General features: G+C 39.1%; 1 protein-coding gene across 2 annotated transcripts in view; it reads left to right on the top strand.

Moving 5' to 3' along the window:
• Window positions 1-22,664, top strand: part of AGBL4 (AGBL carboxypeptidase 4) — a 1,457,453-nt gene that overhangs the window by 429,503 nt on the left and 1,005,286 nt on the right. The gene's annotated exons all lie outside the window — the stretch shown is intronic.

Raw genomic sequence — 22,664 nt, 5'->3', positions numbered from 1 at the left:
TGTTTGTCTGTTTTCTGTCACTTTTTATTCTGGAAAATTTCTACCATGTTAAAAAATAGAAATAGTGCAGTGATCCTCATGCACCCATTAGTCACCTTCAGAAATGACCAACTCATGACCAATCATGTTTTATTTTTATCTGTACCCATTCCCTGTACTGCCCCCCAGGTATTATTTTGAATAATACAAATCCCAGACATTGTATAATTTATTTCATAAATATTTAAGTATGTATCACTGAAAGATATGGACTTAAAAAATAATCATAAGTTCTAAGTAAATATTGGTTAACTTAAAGGGAGCTGGCAGCCCTGGGTAATCAATTCACCTCCCCGTTGATGTCAACACACAAGTTGAGGCAGAGATTATGCCCCTCAGGGATGATAGCAAGGCCATTTGGTTGGGGGAAAGAAGAAAGATAAAGGTTGCTTTTCGACTTCACGATGCCTCCAAATTCTTCCTATTACTATGAGGTGACAAAAGCAAGATGTGATTATTTTTGGGAGACATCGTGACAGTGGGCCAGAAAGATCTGGGCTTTAAGTATGGCTTTAGCAAATGACTTAGCTCACTTATATGGAACATTTTTTGAGGCAATTAAGGCTCAGGGAGGTTAAAGAAGTTTCCTAGGGTCACAGAGCCTCGGTTTCTTCAAGATGATAAGGAACAGATGTGCTAATAGTTCTGAAAGAAGTTGGATTCAGTCTGACAGAAGCCCTGCACCCTTTGCACTATACCATGCTGCTCTGCCTTTGCTGGCTTCAACCCCTGAGTACTCCTGTTCACCCCTCTTCCCAGTGTCTGGTGTGATGAGGCAGGTGCTAGAGAGACTCTAGATAAGTTGGGCTGGGCATTGGCAGAGGGATCTGAGATAGCAAGTGCTGAATGCATGTGACCAGGCATATCCAGGTTTGTGGGACCTTAAGCTTGTTCAGTTTGGCAGGCTATTTTAAGATAAAGAATATACCTTTACAAATGCAAAATTATGAATACAAAATTAGGCATGAAAGCTAATATTGAGGTAATATTACAATAATAAATCACAAATTACAGGCTTTTTTAAAGCTGACAAATGATACAAACATCACTTTTTTTAAAATAGCATAATATTTTTTATTAACTTCCTTACACACCTCTATAATACTTTTCTCCCTACATTTTTAGCTTCATACTCAATGACCCCCTCTTCATAGGATGATGATTTTGTAATATCACTTTCTAAAAAGAGAAGAGAAGGCTAATTTAGTTTTCCTCTAGCATGGTTGATGAAATTTTTTTTTTTAATTATTGATAGTTTGCAAAAAGTTTATTTCAGGGTTGTGAGTCATCATTGGCAAAGTAATGTAAATTTTTGAGATTATTGTCAAATTTAGGAAAACCTCTAGGAAGTTTCTTTTTGTATACACACCTTAAGATTTTAGAATGTTTTTGAATGACTAATCTCAAATTTTCTTTGATTGTTGGTATTCTTTAACCACATTAGTTGGACCCAACCCTGTGCAAGTAGAGCAGGTAGGGTCCCCCTCATCTCCCAAAGCTTCAGCGTCATTAGCTATGAGGTAAAAGTGAATTTCAGATTAGCTGATTACCTTTCGTTTCAGGCCTTTATCTCCCCTTTTTCTTCCTTTGGATCTTTGTTTCCTTACCAGCCCTTTTACCCACCTGGGAAGCAAACTACACTCTAAGCTCAAATGAGGAGCGTTCATACTCCTGACTCTGTCCCTCCCAGAAATGGTGCTGAGAGCATCACTGTCCTCCTCAGTGACTGAACTGGGCCGCAAGAGCTTTTGGATGGAATCTCTGTAAATAGGAATGGACTTTGTAAAGTAACAGGCTTTCAAACACTGAGTACTCTAGCCACAGATGACTGTGGATCCCTGAAGATGTGACTCTTCCACAAAGATGCGCAGCGTTGCTGGAGCTGGGATCAGTTAATTTGCCTCACTTTGTCGTTATATAAATATAACACTTCAGATGTTCATTTAAAAAAGTACCCTTAATTTCAAACCTTAGTCTGTCGTGTGCTGTAATTATTCACTGGGCTGCCTAGGATATTTCTCACAATTACTTTTCCTTACTTCTCCTGGGAAATTACTGGTAATTTTTGGCCTCTCTTTTATTTAACAGGACAAAGTGAAGCATTCTGGGTTGGCCTGAGGCAGGACTAATGTGGCTTCCTTAATAATGGCTACCTCCTGGTGAGGGTCTGTCTCCAAGAGAGAAAGAAGAAAAAAATGCAAGATTCGTCATTCTTTAAGTGAAGAATTTGGCCCTCTTTAACTGTTTTTTTTTTTTTTTTTTTTCCCCTCATAAACATGTATCCAAATATAGAGTTTGTATTTCATGAACTGCTGAAGTATTGGAGGTGGGAATATATCATATAGATCTTCCTTTTCCTAGGTCTTTAAAAATGGCATTGTTCAGGTCACCACTGCCTGTCAACTAGAATCTGAACTTCTCAGTCTGAGCTTCAGGACTCTACTAGGTAGCCTGAGTTTCTCATTGTGTGAGTGCTCTCATCCCAGTTGGCCTGGATTTCTTTTTTTCAAATATTTCGCCACTTTCTGCTTGTAAAGTAATGGGATAATTGCTTAACTTTTCTGAACCTTGTGAATTTGGGATAATAATATCCCAATTATATATAAAAAAAAAAAATTTGAGATATTAAGTATATGAAACAGTGCCTACCTAGTATGTTGTTGTTATTCTTATTGTGACCCTATATGCCTTCATGCTTTTGCTTTGTCTGGTTTCAGATAGAACACCTGCTTTCATTTAGTCCTCCAAACATTTACTGGACATCTATCTAATTTGTGCTGGAATTTGTACTCGGCCCTGGGCTGTGGAGATAAAATTGCATTGTCACGGCTCTCTAGGAGCTTGTAGTAAAGTCAGGAACCCTGTTTGTTCTTCCATTTCTACAACAGCTTATCCTAGTTCAGTGTTGCATGCTTAGAATGCTTAGTCAATACTTGAAGAGTTGAATAGTTATATTTCTAACTTTAGGGCAGGGGTCAACAAACAACAGCCCATGGGCCAAATCTGCCCACGCCCTTGTTTTGTAAAGTTTTATTGGTACACAGCCACACCCATATGTTTATGTATTGTATACGGTTGCTTTAATGCTACAATGGCAAAACTGAATAGTAGCAACGGAGACCATGTGGCTCACAAAGCCACAATTATTTTATATCTGGCCCTTTACAGAATATATGTGCTGACTCCTGCTCTAAAGAAAGGGCAAACATTTTATCCTCTCTATGAGAAAGGTTATTTTTATGAGAAAGGTGACTTTTTTGAGGAGATCCTGGGATAATCCCTTGAGTTTAGGCAAGTGGCCCAAGGCTGTATGATTTAGTTATCTTCATTACAGGTAACAATTATTCACTTGTAAAAGGGAAATTTATATAAAGATATTTGACTGTCTCAATAGAGAGACATAAAACTTTCCAGAGCCATATGGAACCAGGGACTTGAAGGACATCAAGACTGCACTCTCTTTTCATCTTTGACCCTCTCTCTGCACATTCACTTTATTCCTTTTACTTTTAGGCTGGTGTCTTTAGCAGAACAACAGTCACACAAAACTCCTGGTTACATACTCTCTGTTCCAAAGAAACTCTTAGTCCCAATCCCAAATTCTTGGGATAGGGACCTTGTCACAATTTGGGTTACATCCCTCCACTGGAATCAACTGATCCAGCTAGACATAAAACTGTAAATTATAAAAATATAAGTCCTATCATGTCACTCCCTTGTTTAAACCCTTCAAAGAATTTTCACTGGAATTAAAATCAGATCCCAACTCCTTACCATGGCTCATAAGACCCTGTGTGATTTAGTTTATCCCTGTCTCCTCAACTTTATTTCCTACAACTTTATTCCTATTCAGTAAGCTTCATTCACACTGGTGCAAACAAGAAAGTTCTAAGTATGTCCCATTTCAGAGCCTTGCACTTGAACCCTCTTCCCCAGATCATCCAGGTCTCAGTTCAAATGTTACCTCTTCAGAAAGGCTTCCCTGTCCATCCTATCTAGATTAACTCCCTACCATGGTTTACATCTCTTCTCTGCACACTCCATTTATTAGACTTAATCCATAGGCCTACTCGACTGCAAGGAAGGGTGAGAAATATAGTCTAGCTCTGGGCCTGGGAGGAAAAAGGATTGGAGTTTGGTGAGCACATAGCATTACCTTTGCCACAATAATAATATGGTGTCATTAGTACCCTTTGTGTTAGTACCATTAGTATCATTGTATTGGTAAAAAAACAACATAAGGGACTATGGGAAGAAGAAGAGGAATATTTAGTCTAGAGAGTGGAGTGGAAATTAGGGATGGCTTCCTAGATGATATGGCACTTAAACTGACTTTTGAAGGATATTTAAGAGTTAGCTAGATGAAGAAGAGGATGGGATTTGAAGTGGGAGGAACATATGAGCAAAAACAAAGGGGCATGAAATAGCTAGGTATATGCTTAGAGAACTTAAGACTCAAAGGAGTTCTCTCCAGACCTTATGTACTGACAGGAGACAGAAAGACTTTTGACCATTGTCCATTTTGAGGTTAGTCACAGTTCTGGATCACATTGGTACATACCAATTCAATTGTTCTGATGAAAAATGCATTGCCCAATTTTCAAAATCAAAGAAGGATTTTTTTTTTTGAAACTAGTTGAAAATCAAGCAGCCAGCATGACCTAGTTAAGAACTTTATTCAAAACAGAAACAGGAAATGAACTTGGAAATAAAATTTCCCTAAAAAGTTTATCTCCGTCTATTTGTGAAGATCTAGAAACTACATATTTTAAGATTGTGTGGAGAAGCACAATTTGATGTCTTTTTTTTTTTTTTTTCCTGCCTTGACTTTGACAGCAAAATTTTCTGTTGTAACACTCAGAAAGGCTGAGTGAAAGGCCTAGGAGGTGTTCTGTCGTGGGCCTGTTGAAGAACAGTTTCTATAAAAACTGATTGGACTAAAAGTCTGATCTTCTCTTTTGAATTTGGAGTAGAAAACTCTAAGGTTTCTGGAATGCCCTGAAGCCCTTGGATTTTGCAAATGTCTGTACATTGCTTAAGACTAAAATCTATCTGCATAAGAATCTCTCCCAGGAGGAAATACAGTTCTTGGCTCAGAGAGGGATTTCAAAACAGGAGTTACTGCACCGAAAGACACATTTCTTGGACCATTTTTAAATATGAGAAAAATGAATAGTACATCTAAATGTGGAAGCTATATCGATAGAACTGGAGGTGGGGTGGGCGTCAAAAAGTGCTTAGGGGAAAGGCAGGAGGGAAGGAAGTTAAAATAGGACCAATAGTGTATATCTTGAAACTTGGCAGACAAATTTATGAGTTTATGCTAAGAAGATAGCAAAGAAAGTCAGAAGATAGGGAGGTACCATGAAGTCTCCAGGCAAGACCACAAACAGCAAACCAGTACAGATAGAATTAAATTAGGAGTTAATGAGTATAAAGCATTTAGCGCCATGCCTAGCACTTAATGTTAAGTAAACATTAGCTATTACTGTTATTATTATTAGTTCTTGGTTGCCTTATTGGGCACTGTTGGTTCAAAGTACTCCATCTTCTTGCTAAAGCTTTGTCTTCTTTTTATTTTCTCTCATAAATTTTCTTTATTCTTAACAAACATTGAAAACATTTAAATTAATGCCGTACATTTCTCAAGTTCTCCTGAGCCCACCTATTCATCCCCTTTCCAGACTAGGTTTTCTGCTTCTACCATTACACAGTACCCAAGGCTTTCCCCCTGTGGGCATTTGTTACAACCTTATACTTGACCGGAAGCCCCTTGAGAACAGGAAAGAGCCTTTTTCATCCCTGTATCCGCAGGGAGACTATTACTGTGGGCTTGCTATACTCGAATAGTTAAATGAATGGCCAACAACTTACACTTTACTTGGCCCTTTCACATCCATTTTATTGGCATATCAGCTCAGCGATTTAGATGTTACTACAGATAAGGGCACTAAGGCTCAGAGAGTTTAAAGATTTTTACCTAAAGTTACCCAGATGGTAAGTGGTAGAGTCAATATTGCAACCAACCTGCCTGATTCCAAACTTTCTCTGCTTTCTATTAAGACCCACTACATTTTTGTGAAATTTAAGATGGTCAGAAATAACAGTGGCCTGCATGCTGAGAGATCTGGGTTCTAACATTGCCCTGCCCCTCTTTTAGGGCACTGATAAATTGTATGTTGTCTTATCTTTTTGCCGCAAGTCTGAGAACTCCTTAAGGGCAGGAATAGCTGTCTTATTATTCACCTTTTTATCCCCAACACCTAGTACAGGGTGTGGCACAGAGTAGGTTCCTACTATATAAGTATGTGATTGATTGATTGAACGACTGGGTGGATGAATAAAATTATTTTTGATAGTAACAGTAGCAACAATAATTACATTCTATACAAATAAATGCAAAGAACTTTCACATTCATTAGCTTCTTTGATCCTTACCACACTGTTGTAGATTTAACAGGGCTGGTTTGGTATCCTTATTTTGGAGTTAGGCAAACTGAGTCTCAGAGCTTCTCAGCAATATGCCAAATGGCATACCCTTGATTAATAGCATAGGTAGGATGCCAACCTATGTCGTTTTGCTTCCACATACCATGCCTTTTCTTCTGTTTGTATCAGACTGTTTCAATCCAAGAGTGAATTTGTCTTTATAGAAGACTCAAAAGACCAGTGGGGCAGTGGTGGTTCAGTTGTATAATTCTTTCCTTCCATGTGATTTTAATTCCCAGTCCATGCATCTCATATGCAGCCACCATCTATCTATCGACGGAGATTTGGGTATTGCTATGATGCTGAATAGGTTTCAGAGGAGCTTCTAGACTAAGATGGGCTTGGAAGAAAGACCTGGCAATCTACTTCCATAAATCAGCTAATGAAAACCCTGTGGATCACAATGGTCCAGTCTGAACTTGATCATGAGGATGGCACAGGACTAGGCAGCATTTCATTTGGTTATGCATGGGGCTGCCATGAGTTGGGGGCTGATTTGATAGCAGCTAACAACAACAACGAAGAAGACCAAAAACCAAAAACCAAACCCACTGCCATCGAGTCGATTCCAACTCATAGCGACCCTATAGGACAGAGTAGAACTGCCCAATAGAGTTTCCAAGGAGCGCCTGGCGGATTCGAACTGCCAGCCTCTTGGTTAGCAGTCGTAGCACTTAACCACTACGTCACCAGGGTTTCCAAAGAAGACCAAAGCTTTGATAAACAGAAAGAAAGTACTACTGGTACAATTTGAGGTTATTTGGGCTATCAGTGGTAGAGATCCCATTATATATATCCTTCATATCAGTGCTTCTCAAACTTTATTGTGTATACAAAACATTAAGGTTCTTGTTAAAATGCAGCTCTGATTCAGTAAGCTTGCAACGGGGCCTGAGAGTCTCCATTTCTAGCAAGTTCTCATGTGCTGCCAGTGCTGCTGGTCCAAGAACCACACTCTGAGTCACAAGGCTTTATATCACTCGTGTAGGCCCTGTTTCCTCCTAAGACTGAAACCTGTGGGGTAGGCTAGCTCAGCCTTAATAATCCCTACTTCACTGCCTGTCTTCAGTGATAGAATGTGTACCAATATTATTTTTCTAAGTAGACATTTTTATTTCACAGGGAATTATCACCTAAACTTACAGTCACTTGGGCAGGGATTTGAACACTGAGGAAAAGGATTTAATATTTTTGTTGTTGTTTATTGGGGCAGACTGCACAACGTGCTGCTGACCTCCAGCTGAAATGTAAAACCTCCCAAAGGGACTGCTTGAGATTTTGCTTGTTAGAGGGATGCCTTTGGGGAGCATTGTTGGGTCCCAGTAGAGATCAGCAGGGATTCAGAAAGCATCCTTTTTTATTCTGAGAACAAACAAAGCACTGGAGAATCGCAAAAGGAGAGTGGGGATGAGACTCTGCCATTCCCAAGCTGAGATGCCTTTGAAAAGCATTCTGAGTTTCAGCATTTGCAGCTATAGAATGGGAAGTATAATGCCTACCTCATAAAATTTTTGCCGGTATTACGAGAATATTATAACTCTTCTATAAGACGATGAACTACTTGAAGGTAGAACCAATGTTACATTTGACTTACTGCCAACCAGAGCACGGAGTACAATGCTTTCTGTATAGTAGACTATCAGCAACTGATGGCCCAATTTAAAAAAAATTATTTATTTGGAAGAACACACTAACATATAAAATATCATAATACTAGTATTTTTCTGTATTTTCTTTGTACCCCAAAGAAGATATATTCACTACCTAATCAAAGTTATTTTGATTATACTTTCATTACCTCTCAAATTTCTCTCTCCATCTTTGTCATACCCTTCCTAATTGAAGCCATAATCACCTCTCATCTGGGATAGTCTAATAGTCTCCTAACTTATCATCCTTCATCCACCATTCACTTTCTCAAATTCATTATCTATGATGAACATAGAATGACGTTTTAAATTTTTTTGAATCTGGTAATGTCATCCCCCTGTTTAAAAGCCTCAGTGTCTTCCAATTATACTTGAGACAAAGACAAAATTTCTTAACAAGTCCTACAATGCCGTTAATTAAGTGTGTTAAAATGGAGAAACACTAACACCCTGATATTGGAAAAGGACTTTGAACTCTTTAATTGTGACAAAGTAGTTTAACCTAGGAGTAAGGACTGACAACTCTCTAGAGGTATGTGATGAACCTGCTTGCGCTAAGAGGATACTGTTTTAGAATACCCAAGACTGACTTCCAGCGCTGCACCTTCCTTCTTGATAGGTAGAGGCAGCAGGTTAGCTGGTGGAAACTCACATGAGAAGTTTAACTGGGTGGTCGAGGGTTGAAGTGCAAGGTTCCTGAAATCCCCAATCAAGGTGCAAGCCTGCAGGCATAGGTCTTGGTGACAAGTCTTATGGAAAGTCTGAAGGTGTACATTGTGATGGGAACTTGGCCTCAGGCATAATTCAGCAAATATTCACCAGTGCCTACTTAATTTCAAGTTCTGCACTGAGTACTGGGATACAGAGAAGGATCATAGTGCCCTGTCTTCACAGAGTTGCAAACAGTTAATGCACTTGGCTGCTAACTGGAAGGTTGAAGGTTTGAGTCTACCTAGAGGTGCCTCAGGAAAAAAAAAAAAAAAAGACCTGGCAGTCTACTTCCATAAAGTCAACGATTGAAAACCATATGTAGCACAGTTCTACTCTGATACACATGAGTTGCCATGAGTTGAGTTTGTCTAGATGGCAACTGGTTTGGTTATCTTCACATAATCTAAAAGGGGACATAAAAAAATGTGTACATATTAATAAGGTGTTGGAGGTGTTCACAAACTAATTTTGCCTCTCGCCATTCCATCTGTGTCTTCTCTGAACTCTAGGGCTTCTCAGAACACAATTTAAATACCACTTTCTTGGAAGATGAGTAAAAGATGATAAAGGGAAGGTGGATAGAGGAAGTAGGGAAAAGAGCATACCTGGTAGAAGAAACATGAGAGCAAAGGCATAGCCATATAAAAAAGTGTCCTCTTGAGGGAACTACTCATAGTTCAGGGTATTTTTTGAGCATAGTGTTTAAGAGGTGTCTCAGAGATGAGATACCAAAAAAAATTATTTTTTTTCAGAGATGAGACTAAAGGGTAAGTAGAGTTTATCTCACAAACAGTCTTCAATATCATAATACCAGTAATGTAGACCATTTTTCTTATAATCTGGAACCAGTGGATTATTTTAATGACATAAAGAGCATAATCATATTGGTGATATTTTGTTTTGTTTCTTTGTTGTAATCCAGGAGGCAGCATTATAGATATTCTCAAGAGAAGGTCATGAGAGCTTTGTCAGGAGAGCTAGACAATGAAATATGGGAAGGAAGCAGAGTCATAAACCAGAGGGAAAGCACTCAGTAGTAGTAATGAGAGCAGTCCGGAAAGCTAAACTAGATGTTGGAACCAGCAAAGGCAGTGAGAATCACAGACAAGATAAAATGGTTTGTGTTGGCTTCAGCCAACATTTATTGCTTTCCAGCCAGCAGTATGGAGGCTGTGTCTCTGTGCGTGTTCTGAAGGCACCAGAAGCTCTGACGTGTTTGAGATGAATTAGCAGTGTCCTCACAGATGGATGAGCCATACTTGGAAGTCTAGACAAGAGGTCTGGGTGTCAAGGGTGTCAGTGCCATGTGAGGGAAAGAGGTCAGAGTAAGACAATGCTGTCATCATTTTGGAAAAAAACTTTAGATGAATTCCTGGAATAAAAAATCCAGAACTAGGATTAGAAGGCCAATTATGGACTCTAAGCATCAGTTACTAGAGAAGAGCTATGATTTCACAATGCAATTCAGGAGCTCAAGGGCAGTGTTAGAGAGCATGACCAAGGTCAGGATAACTGAGACTTCAGGTATGTAATTAATTTTTCTAAGATTGAACGACCCATCTGTATGATGGAGATGTTAATATCTACTTCACATGATTGTTGAAAACATTACATGTGATAACCAGTGTGAAAGCTCCTACCATTGTGAGGAGACACAGTAAGTACTTATTAAATGTTGAGCTCCTTTTTGTACTTACTTTTTCAATCAGAATTTTCCTAACCTTGATTTCCTTTTTGTGCTTTCTGCCTCAGCTCAGAATCTGTCTAATAGCTGTGGTTGACCTGTCCCCCATATGAAAGGATTTGACTTGGATAGAAAGGGGGAGGAGCTCAGAAGGCAGAATTATAGAAATGAAACTGGAGTTACCCAAATGCCGTGAGGCTGGTATCCAGCTAGACTAGGAAGAAGCTAATCCAAGGGAAGCCTTGAATGGCCATTCTGTATTGCATTCAACATGCGCACAAGAACCTAGGCAGACTAAACTGAAACTGAAAAGATTACATTCCAGTGTGACCGTGTTATCCAGAGGCTCCGTTCAGAAAATTAAAGTGAAATGTGTAATTCTAAAGCTGCAATAAAAACTGCTCTTGTGCATGGCTCTAAACTACTGACTGTACTGAATTGCTTTCCCTGGCAAAGATGGCTTTTATAGTTGATTACATGTCAAATCAAAAACTCAGCTATATGAGGCCTCGTAAAAAGCAATTTATTTTAACCCAACATACATCATTCCAATGAATTACAGAGTTACAAGGAGAAACCTTATTTGATTTCCTTTTTTACTCTTTAGTAGTTTCTTAGAAGAGATCCCATATATTTTAGAGCATGCTATTTTATATCTCTTTAGTCTTTTAATATTGAGCGACAGAGGAAGCATCAAAAGAAGATGAAAGAAATACATGGCATCACTGTACCAAAAAGAAATGGTTAATATTCAGCCATTTCAAGAGGTAGCATATGATGAAGAACTGATGATATTAAAGGAAGAAGCCCAAGCTGCACTGGAGGCATTGGCAAAAAAAAAAAAAAAAGGACCAGGAATGGACGGTATACCAACTGAGATGTTTCAACAAACAGATGCAACACTGGAAGCACTAAATCATCTATGCCAAGAAATTTGAAAGACAGCTACCTAGCCAACCAACTGGAAAAGATCCATATTTGTGCCCATCCAAAAGAAAGGGAATCCAGCAGAAATTATCAAACAATATCATTAGTATCATATACAAGTAAAATTTTGCTGAAGGTCATTCAAAAATGGCTGCAGCAGAACATCGACAAGGAACTGCCGAACTTTAAGCCGGATTCAGAAGAGGTCATGGAACAAGGGTGGATCTTGGCTGAAAGCGGAAAGATGTTTACCTGTGTTTTATTGACTATGCAAAGGCATTTGACTCTGTGGATCATAACAAATTATGGATAACACTGCGAAGAATGGGAATTCCAGGACACTTAATTGTGCTCATGTGGAACATGTATGAAGACCAGAGGCAGTGTTCAAATAAAACAAGGGGATACTGTGTGGTTAAAAATCAGGAAAGTTGTGTGTCAGGGTTGTGTCTTTGACCATACTTATTAAATCTGTATGCTGAGCAAATAATCTGAAAAGCTGGACTATATGAAGAAGAACAAAGTGCCAGGGTTGGAGGAAGACTGATTAACAACCTGCAATATGCAGATTATACAACTTTGCTGGAAGTGAAGAGGACTTGAAGTACTTACTGATGAAGATCAAGGACTACAGCCTTCAGTATGAATTGCACGTAAACAAAGAAAACAAAAATCCTCACAACTGGACCGATAAACACCATCATAATAAATGGATAAAATACTGAGGTTGTGAAGGATTTCATTTTATTTGGATTGACAATCAATGCCCATGGAAGCAGCAATCAGGAAATCACATGATGTATTGCATTGGGAAAATGTGCTGCAAAAGACCTATTTAAAGTGTTAAAAACAAAGATGTCACTTTGCATACTAAGGTGTGCCTGACGGAAGCCATACTGTTTTCAATCACCTCATATGCATGCATGTGAAAGCTGGACAATGAATAAGGAAGGACGAAGAATTGATGCCTTTGAATTTTGGTGTTGGCAAAGAATACTGAGCATACCATGGACTTCCAGAAGAATTAACACATCTGTCTTGGAAGAAGTACTACATCCAGGCTGCTCTTTCTTTAGAAGCAAGGATGCTGAGACTCCATCTTACATGCTTTGGACATGTTATCAGGAGGCACCAGTCCCTGGAGAAGAACATCATGCGTGGTAAAGTAGAGGGTGAGTGAAAAAAGGAAGACCCTTGAGATGGATTGACACAGTGGCAGCAACAATGGACTCAAAAATAGCAATGATTATGAGGATTGTGCACGACAGGGCAGTGTTTTGTTCTATTGTACATAGGGTAACTGTGATTAGGAACCAATTTGACCGCACCTAACAGCAAGTTTCTTAAAACTGGACTAGTCAACCATCCTTCTTAACCCTCCCAACATTCTTTCAGTCTTTGCAATTAACTCTGATTGATCCAACTTTTCCTTCTTCCTGATATGGATGCACTTTTTTGCATCAGTTGAGGATTTTTTTTCCCTTTATTTTAAGAGCAATTCTTCTGATGCAGCAAAGAGAGACTCCACAGCAAGCAAGCTCTGTTGTAGAACTAATTCTTGATTCACCCTTCTTCTCTTCCATACCTCCCTCCCTTCCTCTGATTGTTCTTTTTCTCTACCCCTTTAGTTTAACAAGGAGCCCTGGTGATGCAGTGGTTAAGTGCTTGGCTGCTAACCCGAAAGTCAGTGGCTTGAATCCACTAGTCACTCCATGGGAGAAATATGTGGTAGCCTGCTTCCATAAAGATTTACAGCCTTGGAATCCCTATGGGGGCAGTTCTGCTCTGTCCTATAGAGTCCGTGTGAGTCGGACACCACTCCATGGCAATGGATTTTAGTTTAATGAGTTATTCGATTAACCCTTTTAGCTTCAAAATCCACCCTGCTTGTTTCTGCCACAGTATTCCAAGGGCATTCTTCCTCAGGGCATACTATCTCTTCAAATGCCTTCTCTGGTCATAGCCTGTATCGCTTTTTTCCTTTATGCCTGAAGTGATAGGCCTGACACTTCGATTGATTGTCAGTTGTACCACATACCTGCATCATTTGTCTTCTGTGGACCCAGAACACAGAACACACAGTGAGTGAAGATACTACTAGATTAAGTCATTGAGTCATGGGGCAGTGAGCTTTATATTTCTGACCGTTCTACTTTTTTTTCTGTTTCATTGATATAACAATCACATTAAGTTTCTTTAGTTCATATTTTTAAAAAATATGTTTTGCCATTGTTACAATAAGTTTGAGTCATCTGCCTTGCATGCCCATGTAATAAAAATTATAGTAACAAACGTGTACTGAGTACTTACTCTATGCCAGATGAAGCTTTTATCTGTGTTAACTAATTTGTATACTTTACATAGATTACCTAATTTAATCCTTACAATAACCTTATCAGGTAAAAATTATTATGAGCCTCATTTTTCATATGAGAAAATTAGAACTCGGAGAGGCTAAATGACTTCCCTAAGACACCAGTCTTGTTGCAATAGTGAAGGATTCCATGGGGAAAATATTAAACAACGCAGGAAGCATCGAAAGAAGATGGAAGGAATACACAGAGTCATTATACCAAAAAGAATTAGTCGATATTCAACCATTTCAAGAGGTGGCACATGATCAGGAACTGATGGTACTGAAGGAAGAAGTCCAAGCTGCTCTGAAGGCATTGGTGAAAAACAAGGCTCCAGGAACTGATGGAATACCTATTGAGATGTTTCAACAAACAGATGCCGCGCTGGAGGTGCTCACTCGTCTGTGCCAAGAAATATGGAAGACAGCTTCGTGGCCAACTGACTGGAAGAGATCCATTCTTATGCCTATTCCCAAGAAAGGTGATCTAATAGAATGTGGAAATTATAGAACAATATCATTAATATCACATGCAAGCAAAATTTTGCTGAAGATCATTCAAAAATGGCTGCAGCAGTATGTCGACAGGGAGCTGCCAGAAATTCAGGCCGGTTTCAGAAGAGGATGTGGAACCAGGGATATCATTGCTGATGTCATATGGATCCTAGCTGAAAGCAGAGAATACCAGAAGGATGTTTACCTGTGTTTTATTGACTATGCAAAGGCATTTGACTCTGTGGATCATAACAAACTGTGGATAACACTGCGAAGAATGGGAATTCCAGAATACTTAATTGTGCTCATGAGGAACCTTTACATAGATCAAGAGGCTGTTGTTCAGACAGAGCAAGGGGATACTGATTGGTTTAAAATCAAGGAAGGTGTGCGTCAGGGTTGTATTCTTTCACCATACCTATTTAATCTGTATGCTGAACAAATAATCCGAGAAGCTGGACTATATGAAGAACGGGGCATCAGGATTGGAGGGAGACTCATTAACAACCTGCATTATGCAGATGACACAACCTTGCTTGCTGAAAGTGAAGAGGACTTGAAGCACTTACCGATGAAGATCAAAGACCACAGCCTTCAGTTTGGATTACACCTCAACATAAAGAAAACAAAAATCTCACAACTGGACCAATGAGGAACGTCATAATAACAGAGAAAAGATTGAAGTTGTCAAGGATTTCATTTTACTTGGATCCACAATCAACAGCCATGGAAGAAGCAGTCAGAAAATCAAAAGACGCATTGCATTGGGCAAATCTGCTGCAAAGGACCTCTTCAAAGTGTTGAAGAGCAAAGGTGTTACCCTGAAGGCTAAGGTGCACCTGACCCAAGCCATGGTATTTTCAATCACGTCATATGCATGTGAAAGCTGGACAATGAATAAGGAAGACTGAGAAGAGTTGACGCCTTTGAATTGTGGTGTTGGCGAAGAATATTGAATATGCCACGGACTGCCAAAAGAATGAACAAATCTGTCTTGGAAGAAGTACAACCAGAATGCTCCTTAGAGGCAAGGATGGCGAGACTGCATCTTACATACTTTGGACATGTTGTCAGGAGGGATCAGTCCCTGGAGAAGGACATCATGCTTGGCAGAGTACTGGGTCAGGGGAAAAGAGGAAGACCCTCAACGAGGTGGATTGACAGTAGCTGCAACAATGAGCTCAAGCATTACAACGATTGTAAGGATGGCCCAGGACCGGGCAGTGTTTCGTTCTGTTGTGCATAGGGTCGCTGTGAGTCAGAATCAACTTGATGGCACCTAACAACAACAAAAAGACAACCCGAACTAGGACTGAGCCCTACGTCAGAACCCAGGATTTTAAACATTACTTCAGTACATTTATCTAAGGTTGTTTACAAAGCAGGCTCACATATAATGTCTCTTCTCATATGATCTCCACAACGACCTCATAATTATCCCCATTTTATGAATGAGAAAATAGAGGCTTTGATATATGAAGAGTAGTCTGCAAATCATACAGTTGGTAAGAAGTGGAAGGTTACTGATTTTAAATTTAGAATTTTCCACCAGAGCACTGTTGCTTTTTGAAATTGAAGCATCTGGGAATAAATTTGCATCTAATTTAACTACAGGTATACACATGTGTGTGTGTGTAAGTGTATATATATATATACATATACATGTATATACAGTGTATCATTTTATATAACTGCACATATAAATAAGTTTTCTGGATCAACTTTTAATTTTTAATTTGGTTAGTATGTAAGCACAATGAAATGTGATAATTCTTTTGGAAATTATCTGTAAATCATTTGTTATGCCTTTACCAAAGACTCTATTCATATAGTCTAGTTTTATCTTATTGGAAAGTTGATATTTTTGACCTTGACCCCTGGAGTTTAAGTGTAAACATAATTTGTTTTAACCAGATGGCATATTCCCCAAAGGCAAGGGTATGCCGAATGTTGCTGTATGCAATCCCCTGGTTTCCACATGTCCTCTAAGTCCCTTTATCTGAGAGTTTTTATGGTTTGGTAGAAAGACACAAGTTTTGGCATCCTGTGACCTGATTTTGAATCTTGGTTCTATTGCTGACCTTGAGAAAATTACTTTTGCTTAACTTCTTTTTCTAAGCCTGCATATTTTAATCTGCTATAAAGAAGCAATTTCACTGACCTTTAGGGTTTCTCCCTCTAATTCACTCTTAACAGTTGTCAGAGTGATATTTCTAAAACACTGCCCAGATCATGTCATTAACCTCCTTAAAATCCATCTCTCACTCTCTTTTGCTTTAAGCATAAAGTTCAGATTCTTTAGCCTCTCAAGCCTCTTTATAATCTATTTTTCTAGTTTTATCTCAAACTTTCCTTATCCTCCCTAAATTAGAGTGGTACTCAAGACCACCTGGCTATTAATTCAAGCTAGAACCTGGATTTTCTGACATCAAGTTTAATAATTTTTTTTTTATTCTAGGGTAGTCACCAACTAATAAACCTCTAGAAGTAACATATTATTAAAGCTGATTCCAGGTATTAACTCATGATTATGCCTGCTGTTTCACCTTTTTCATATTCAATGAAAAATCAATCAATTAATCTTTATTTTTGTACAACTCTGCTAGGTGCTATGTCTCCTAATATAAGTAGGATGCAATCACTCCATTAAGGCCCTCGCAATGTAGCAGGAGTGATAAGACAAGCAAAAATGACTCTAATCATGTCCATAATGTAACATATGTCAGAGCATAGGGAAAGAGGCAGAGTCTTTGGACTAGTAAGGAGGTAGGAGAGAACACAGAAGTGGGAATCAAGAGGCCTGGGCTTTGATCCCAGACTTGCCATTAACTTTCTATATGACCTCAGATAAATCATTCCTTCTGTCTAGGCCTCTGTTTCCGCATCTAAAAAATGATGCATTTGATCTAGCATTAGATGATGGCTAAGACACAAATGAACTCTAACAATGTCATCATCCCTATAGCTACCATTTAGTACTCCCTCAAAATAAAAATAACAACTATCATTAGCTAAGTGCTTGCTATATGCCAGGCACTGAGGATGTGCTTGTAATCCTCACAATAACCTATGAAGTATGTACTATTATTATCATCCTCATTGTACAGATTAGGAATCTGAGGTACAGGGAAGCTAAGAAAGTGATAGGGAAGAACTAGATGGTGCCTGCTACCACCAATGACCACCCTAACAGGGAGCACAACAGAGAGTCCCTGATAGAGTAAAAAAAATATATAGAACAGAACTTGGGTTCATGTAAAAAGACCAGATATAATGATATGATAGAGGCTGGAGGAACCCCCAAAACTATGGCCCTTGTATGCACTGTTAACTCATAAATGAAACCATTCCTGAAGCCCACTCTTTGGACAGGACTATGGAGCAGAACACAATACACATGAGGAATGTGCTTCTTAGTTCAATCAGATATACAAGACCAAATGGGCAGCTCCTGTCCAAAAGTATGATGAGAAGGCTGGAAGGGACAGGAACTGGTCGAATGGACACAGGGAACCCAGGGTGGAAAGGGAGAGTGTGCTGTCACATTGTGGGGATTGCAACTAATGTCACAAAACAATATGTGTATAAATTTTTGAATGAGAAATTGAGCTGTAGACTTTCACCTAAAGCACAATTAAAAAAAGAAAAAGCCGTTTGAATCACAATCTCACTTCTAGGAATACATTCTAATGCAGTGATTTAGCATATACCCAAAAACTCTGCTATGAGGATATTCGCTGGACCACTGTTTATCAATAAATTATGGTAAAATCCCCCGCCCCAAAAGTGATAGTTGTGTGAACCTAGGCTTAGTGTATTCAGAACTAGTGCTGTTTCCCACCATTCTTCATGTTGTTTTGTTGTTGTTAGGTGCCGTCGAGTCAGTTCTGACTCATAGCGACCCTGTGTACCATAGAATGAAACACTGCCCGGTCCTGCACCATCCTTACGGTCATTGTTATGCTTGAGCCCATTGTTGCAGCCACTGTGTCAATCCATCTCATTGAGGATCTTCCTCTTTTCTTCTGACCCTGTACTTTACCAAGCATGGTGTTCGTCTCCATTTACTGACCCCTCCTGACAACATGTCTGTTCTTCATAGCTTCATAATATGCTTGCTCTTATAGAAATGGCATTCAGACCTTCACATCCACAGACGCTGGAATATTAACTTTGTCATAGATTGCTTCATCATATTTCTTTGATCAAATAAGTTTTAAACAGTATAGGCACATCTTCACAGCATACTGATTGGCAGATGTAGTGATTGTCTCTCAGAATCCATGTCCATCATCCCCACTCCAAATAATGTCACTTCAAAAATGTTTAAGAAGCTAGCATGCATATTGTTGATGATTTTTTTTTAATTTTACAAACTAAAGCATGGCCCATTTGCTCGTATCGTAGAAGCATGATTAACAATACAAATTTTATCAGAGTAAATAAAGTGAATGGTGCAATTTTTTCCATTTATTCAGCAGCCCATAAAGTTGATAATTGAAATGTATATCCTTCTTATAATGTAAGTTTAATAAAGTGCTACACTCTCTGGGTTTATATATATGAATATGTGTCTGTACACATACACACACATATTTCAATTTAAAAGAGAATGTGTAGGACATTAGGGATAATTTGTTCATAGTTTATTACACATTGTATTTTCCAAGGTGCTTTTGCACACATTGTGATTGGATCAGAAGGCCTTTATGACTCTTCTTAATAAAGAGATTCTGATTCTGTGATCGTATTTTTATTTTGAGGGCCACAGTCCTCAACAACCCCGTCAACTAATCTGACGTGAGTTATCCTCCCCATTTATAGATGAGGAATCTGAAATTCAAAGAGATAATGTGACTTGCTTCAGACCACACATCTAGAAAGGGAAAGAGCCAGGACTTAAGGTTAGGTTTCCCTGACTCCAAAGTCAGCATTCCTTTTATTACCCCATAATGCCACCGTTGCATTTTTCACGAATGATTTTACTGAGGTCTGGGATAAATCAAGCACACTGGAATTATTGTGGTTGCAGGCAGGCAGAGATCGGCAGGATTACGGAATCTGAGCTGCATCTGGCAAGATTCAATGAATGGCAAACCAGGTTCTCTAACAGGAAGTAAAGACATTCACAAGCCCAGGTCAGCACCATGGAGAGCTCCCACTGTGCTTTTTCTTCTCTGCAACTTGGTCTTCACCCTCAGAATCAAAATCTGAGATCTAGGAAAAGGCATTGACTGCTTGCATCATGCCTACCCAGTCCTTGCCAGGAGGGACCCTGCTCATCCATATTCATATACAATTAATTTGAATTACTTTCTATTGCAATCTCAATTTTGTTTATCTGATTATTTGCCTAATGCCTTTTCCCGCACACATATACACATATACACACTAACCAAAAAAATGATCCCTTTGCCATCGAGTTGATTCTGACTCATTTAGATGTTATAGGACAGAGTAGAGCTGCCCTATAGGGTTTCCAGGGCTGTAAATCTTTATGGAAGCAGGCTGCCACATCGTTGTCCCACAAAACGGCTGGGTTCAAACCTCAGATATTTCAGTTAGCAGCCAAGCGCTTAACCACTGTGACACCACGGCACCTTATATACACAATAGACCATAAATATCTTGAAGTCAAAGCCATATTTGTTTTTACCGATTGTACCTTCAGTGCCAAGCACAGTGCCTGGAACTTAGTGAATACTCAATAAATATTTGTTAAACAAATGTTGAATGTGTACATATACGAAGTATCAAGCACCTACTCAGTGCTAGGCTCTATTCTGGGTACTTATGTGTTTTTACTTGTTTTTACTTCACTGAATTATAATCACTCAGTGAGAAGGTAAGGAATGACACTATCAAGTCGTGTAACTGCATGGCCGAACTTCTTGATAGAGTTGTATGCATACACTGCTTCTACTTCCTCATTTTACATTCAGTCTTCAGTGTACTGTAATTTGGCTTCTGCCTCCACCACTCTATTGGAATTGCTTCTCTGATAAACCCTAAAACCTCTTTTAAAATGTCATCCCACATGACCTCCAGCATTTGACATTATCGATCACTTCTCTTCCCTCTCTTTGTTCTTATCTTGCCTGTTATGCCACCATCTATAGGGTTGCTATGAGTCAGAATCGACTTGATGGCACTGGGTTTGGTTTTGATTATTCCTTCCCGTTTCCCTTCTTAGGTTACTTTTCACTTGTGGACCCTAAGTGTTGGAATTCCCTAGGGTTCTATCCAAATTTTTTCACATGATCTCTCTGCTCTTCTCATTTTACACTCATTAATTCCTTTGACTTCAACTACCATATACAAATTTATGTATCTCAGGGCACACGGACCAAATATGAGGTGAGGACTGGGAGGAACACTTTCTTTGTGCCAATGTTTGTGCTGGATAGTATACATACATTGTTCCTTTTAAGAGCTCTGTGATTTGGGTAATACTATTAAGTATTATACTATACAGCTAAAACTGATCATGGAAACCCTGGTGGCATAGTGGTTGAGTGCTATGGCTGCTAACCAAGAGGTCAGCAGTTCAAATCCGCCAGGTGCTCCTTGGAAACTCAGGCAGTTCTACTCTCTCCTATAGGGTCGCTATAAGTTGGAGTCGACTTGACAGCAGTGGGTTTTGGCTTTAAAACTGATCATGCTGTTGTTCCCTCTGTATCAATTGCTGCCATCAATTGGACAGAAGGCAAAATATTCTCAGAATCCTAAGAAGCCTATTTGGGCAGTGGGAAAAGTCAGTTCAGCTAGTGAATCTATGATTTCATTCCTGGATATTCTTGTGAATTCCAAGCCCATGTTTCCAAACATCTGCTGGCCAGTGGAGAGGACAGAAAGGTTGTTCCTTGCAGAGAATGTGATGGGAATTAAAGCCTAATGGTGGGAAAACTTCTAGCATGATTGGGTGTTAGTGTGAGTAGTTAAAGGCATTTATTTGATCTCACTAGTACTGGTTATTTTGGAAAAATAAAAATAAAAAACACCTACCACATGGTAGTGCCTAATAAACACAATAAATGCATGAATTGATGAACTAGAGGAGTTGGTGGGCCTAGAAAAATTCTGTATGAGGTACTTTACAAATGTAATTTACTATTGCAACAGCTAACGACAATTATATATTGCAACTATGGTATTTCTTTGATTAGTTTCCCACTCCCCCACTGCCATTACTCTCATTCAGGCCACCATCATTTCTGCTTCAAATTACTTGCTTCTCTGTCTTCCATGGAATAGCCAACATGATCTTTCTAAGAAGCAAATTTGGTTTTATCAGTGTCCTGCTCAAACTCGCCAGTGACTCCTAGTTTTCTATAAGATAGAGAACTAACTTTCTAATTTTCATATTTGTCAGTTACTTAAGAGGCCCTGTTACTACCCCTGCCCTTGACACATACTCTGCCAGCTGCCTTAAATGCTTCTTTTTACTTTTCCTCTTTTGCTCATCTAACTCATAACACCCTTTGTACAATGTCTGGCATATAACATGCATTCAATAAATACAGTGAATATCATCATCCTAGTTGTTATCATCTGCCCCCTCATCATCATCATAAAATCTGAGGTATCCTACCCTGCCAGAGGTATTAGGGATCTTAGAAATTACTTAGTCCAATTCACATTCTAGACCAGACCCGTTGCTGTCAAGTTGATTCCTACTCATGGCGATCCCATGTGTGTCAGAGGTGAACTCTGCTCCACAGGGTTTTTGATGGATGATTTTTCAAAGTAGATTGCCAAGCCTTTCTTCCTAGGTGCCTTTGGTTGGACTCAAACTGCCAACCTTTTGGTTTGCAGTCAAGTGCATTAATAAATTTGTACTACCCAGGGAATTCGTTCACATTTTAAATAAGGTCAAGTAGATCCAGGAAAAGGAAGAGGTTTATTAAGATTATACAGCTTGTGAAAAGAATAGAAAAGCAAGAGAGCTAGAACTCAGCTGAACTGACTTTTCCCGCTGCCCAAATAGGTTCCTTAGGATTCTGAGAATATTTTGCATTCTGACCAATTGATGGCAGCAACTGATACAGAGGAAACAGCATGAGCAGTCTTAGCTGTGTTCAAGACCTAGCTCTTCTATTCACTTGATAGTGTTACCCAACTCACAGAACAGAGCCATTAAAAGGAGCAATGTATGTATAATATCTAGCACAAACGTTGGCACAAAGAAAGTGTTCCTCCCAACTCCTCACCTCATATTTGGCCCGTGTGCCCTGAAACACCTAGGCCAGAGAAATTCCAGAACTTTATACTTATGCTGGGCCAAACTGTGGCTTTTTTAAAAAAAACTTATAGACGG

This window comes from Loxodonta africana, chromosome 3, assembly GCF_030014295.1.
Source record: "Loxodonta africana isolate mLoxAfr1 chromosome 3, mLoxAfr1.hap2, whole genome shotgun sequence".
In the NCBI taxonomy this organism is placed as follows: domain Eukaryota; kingdom Metazoa; phylum Chordata; class Mammalia; order Proboscidea; family Elephantidae; genus Loxodonta; species Loxodonta africana.
Note: the sequence above shows the minus strand (reverse complement) of the source record. Positions and strands in the feature narration are given on the sequence as shown.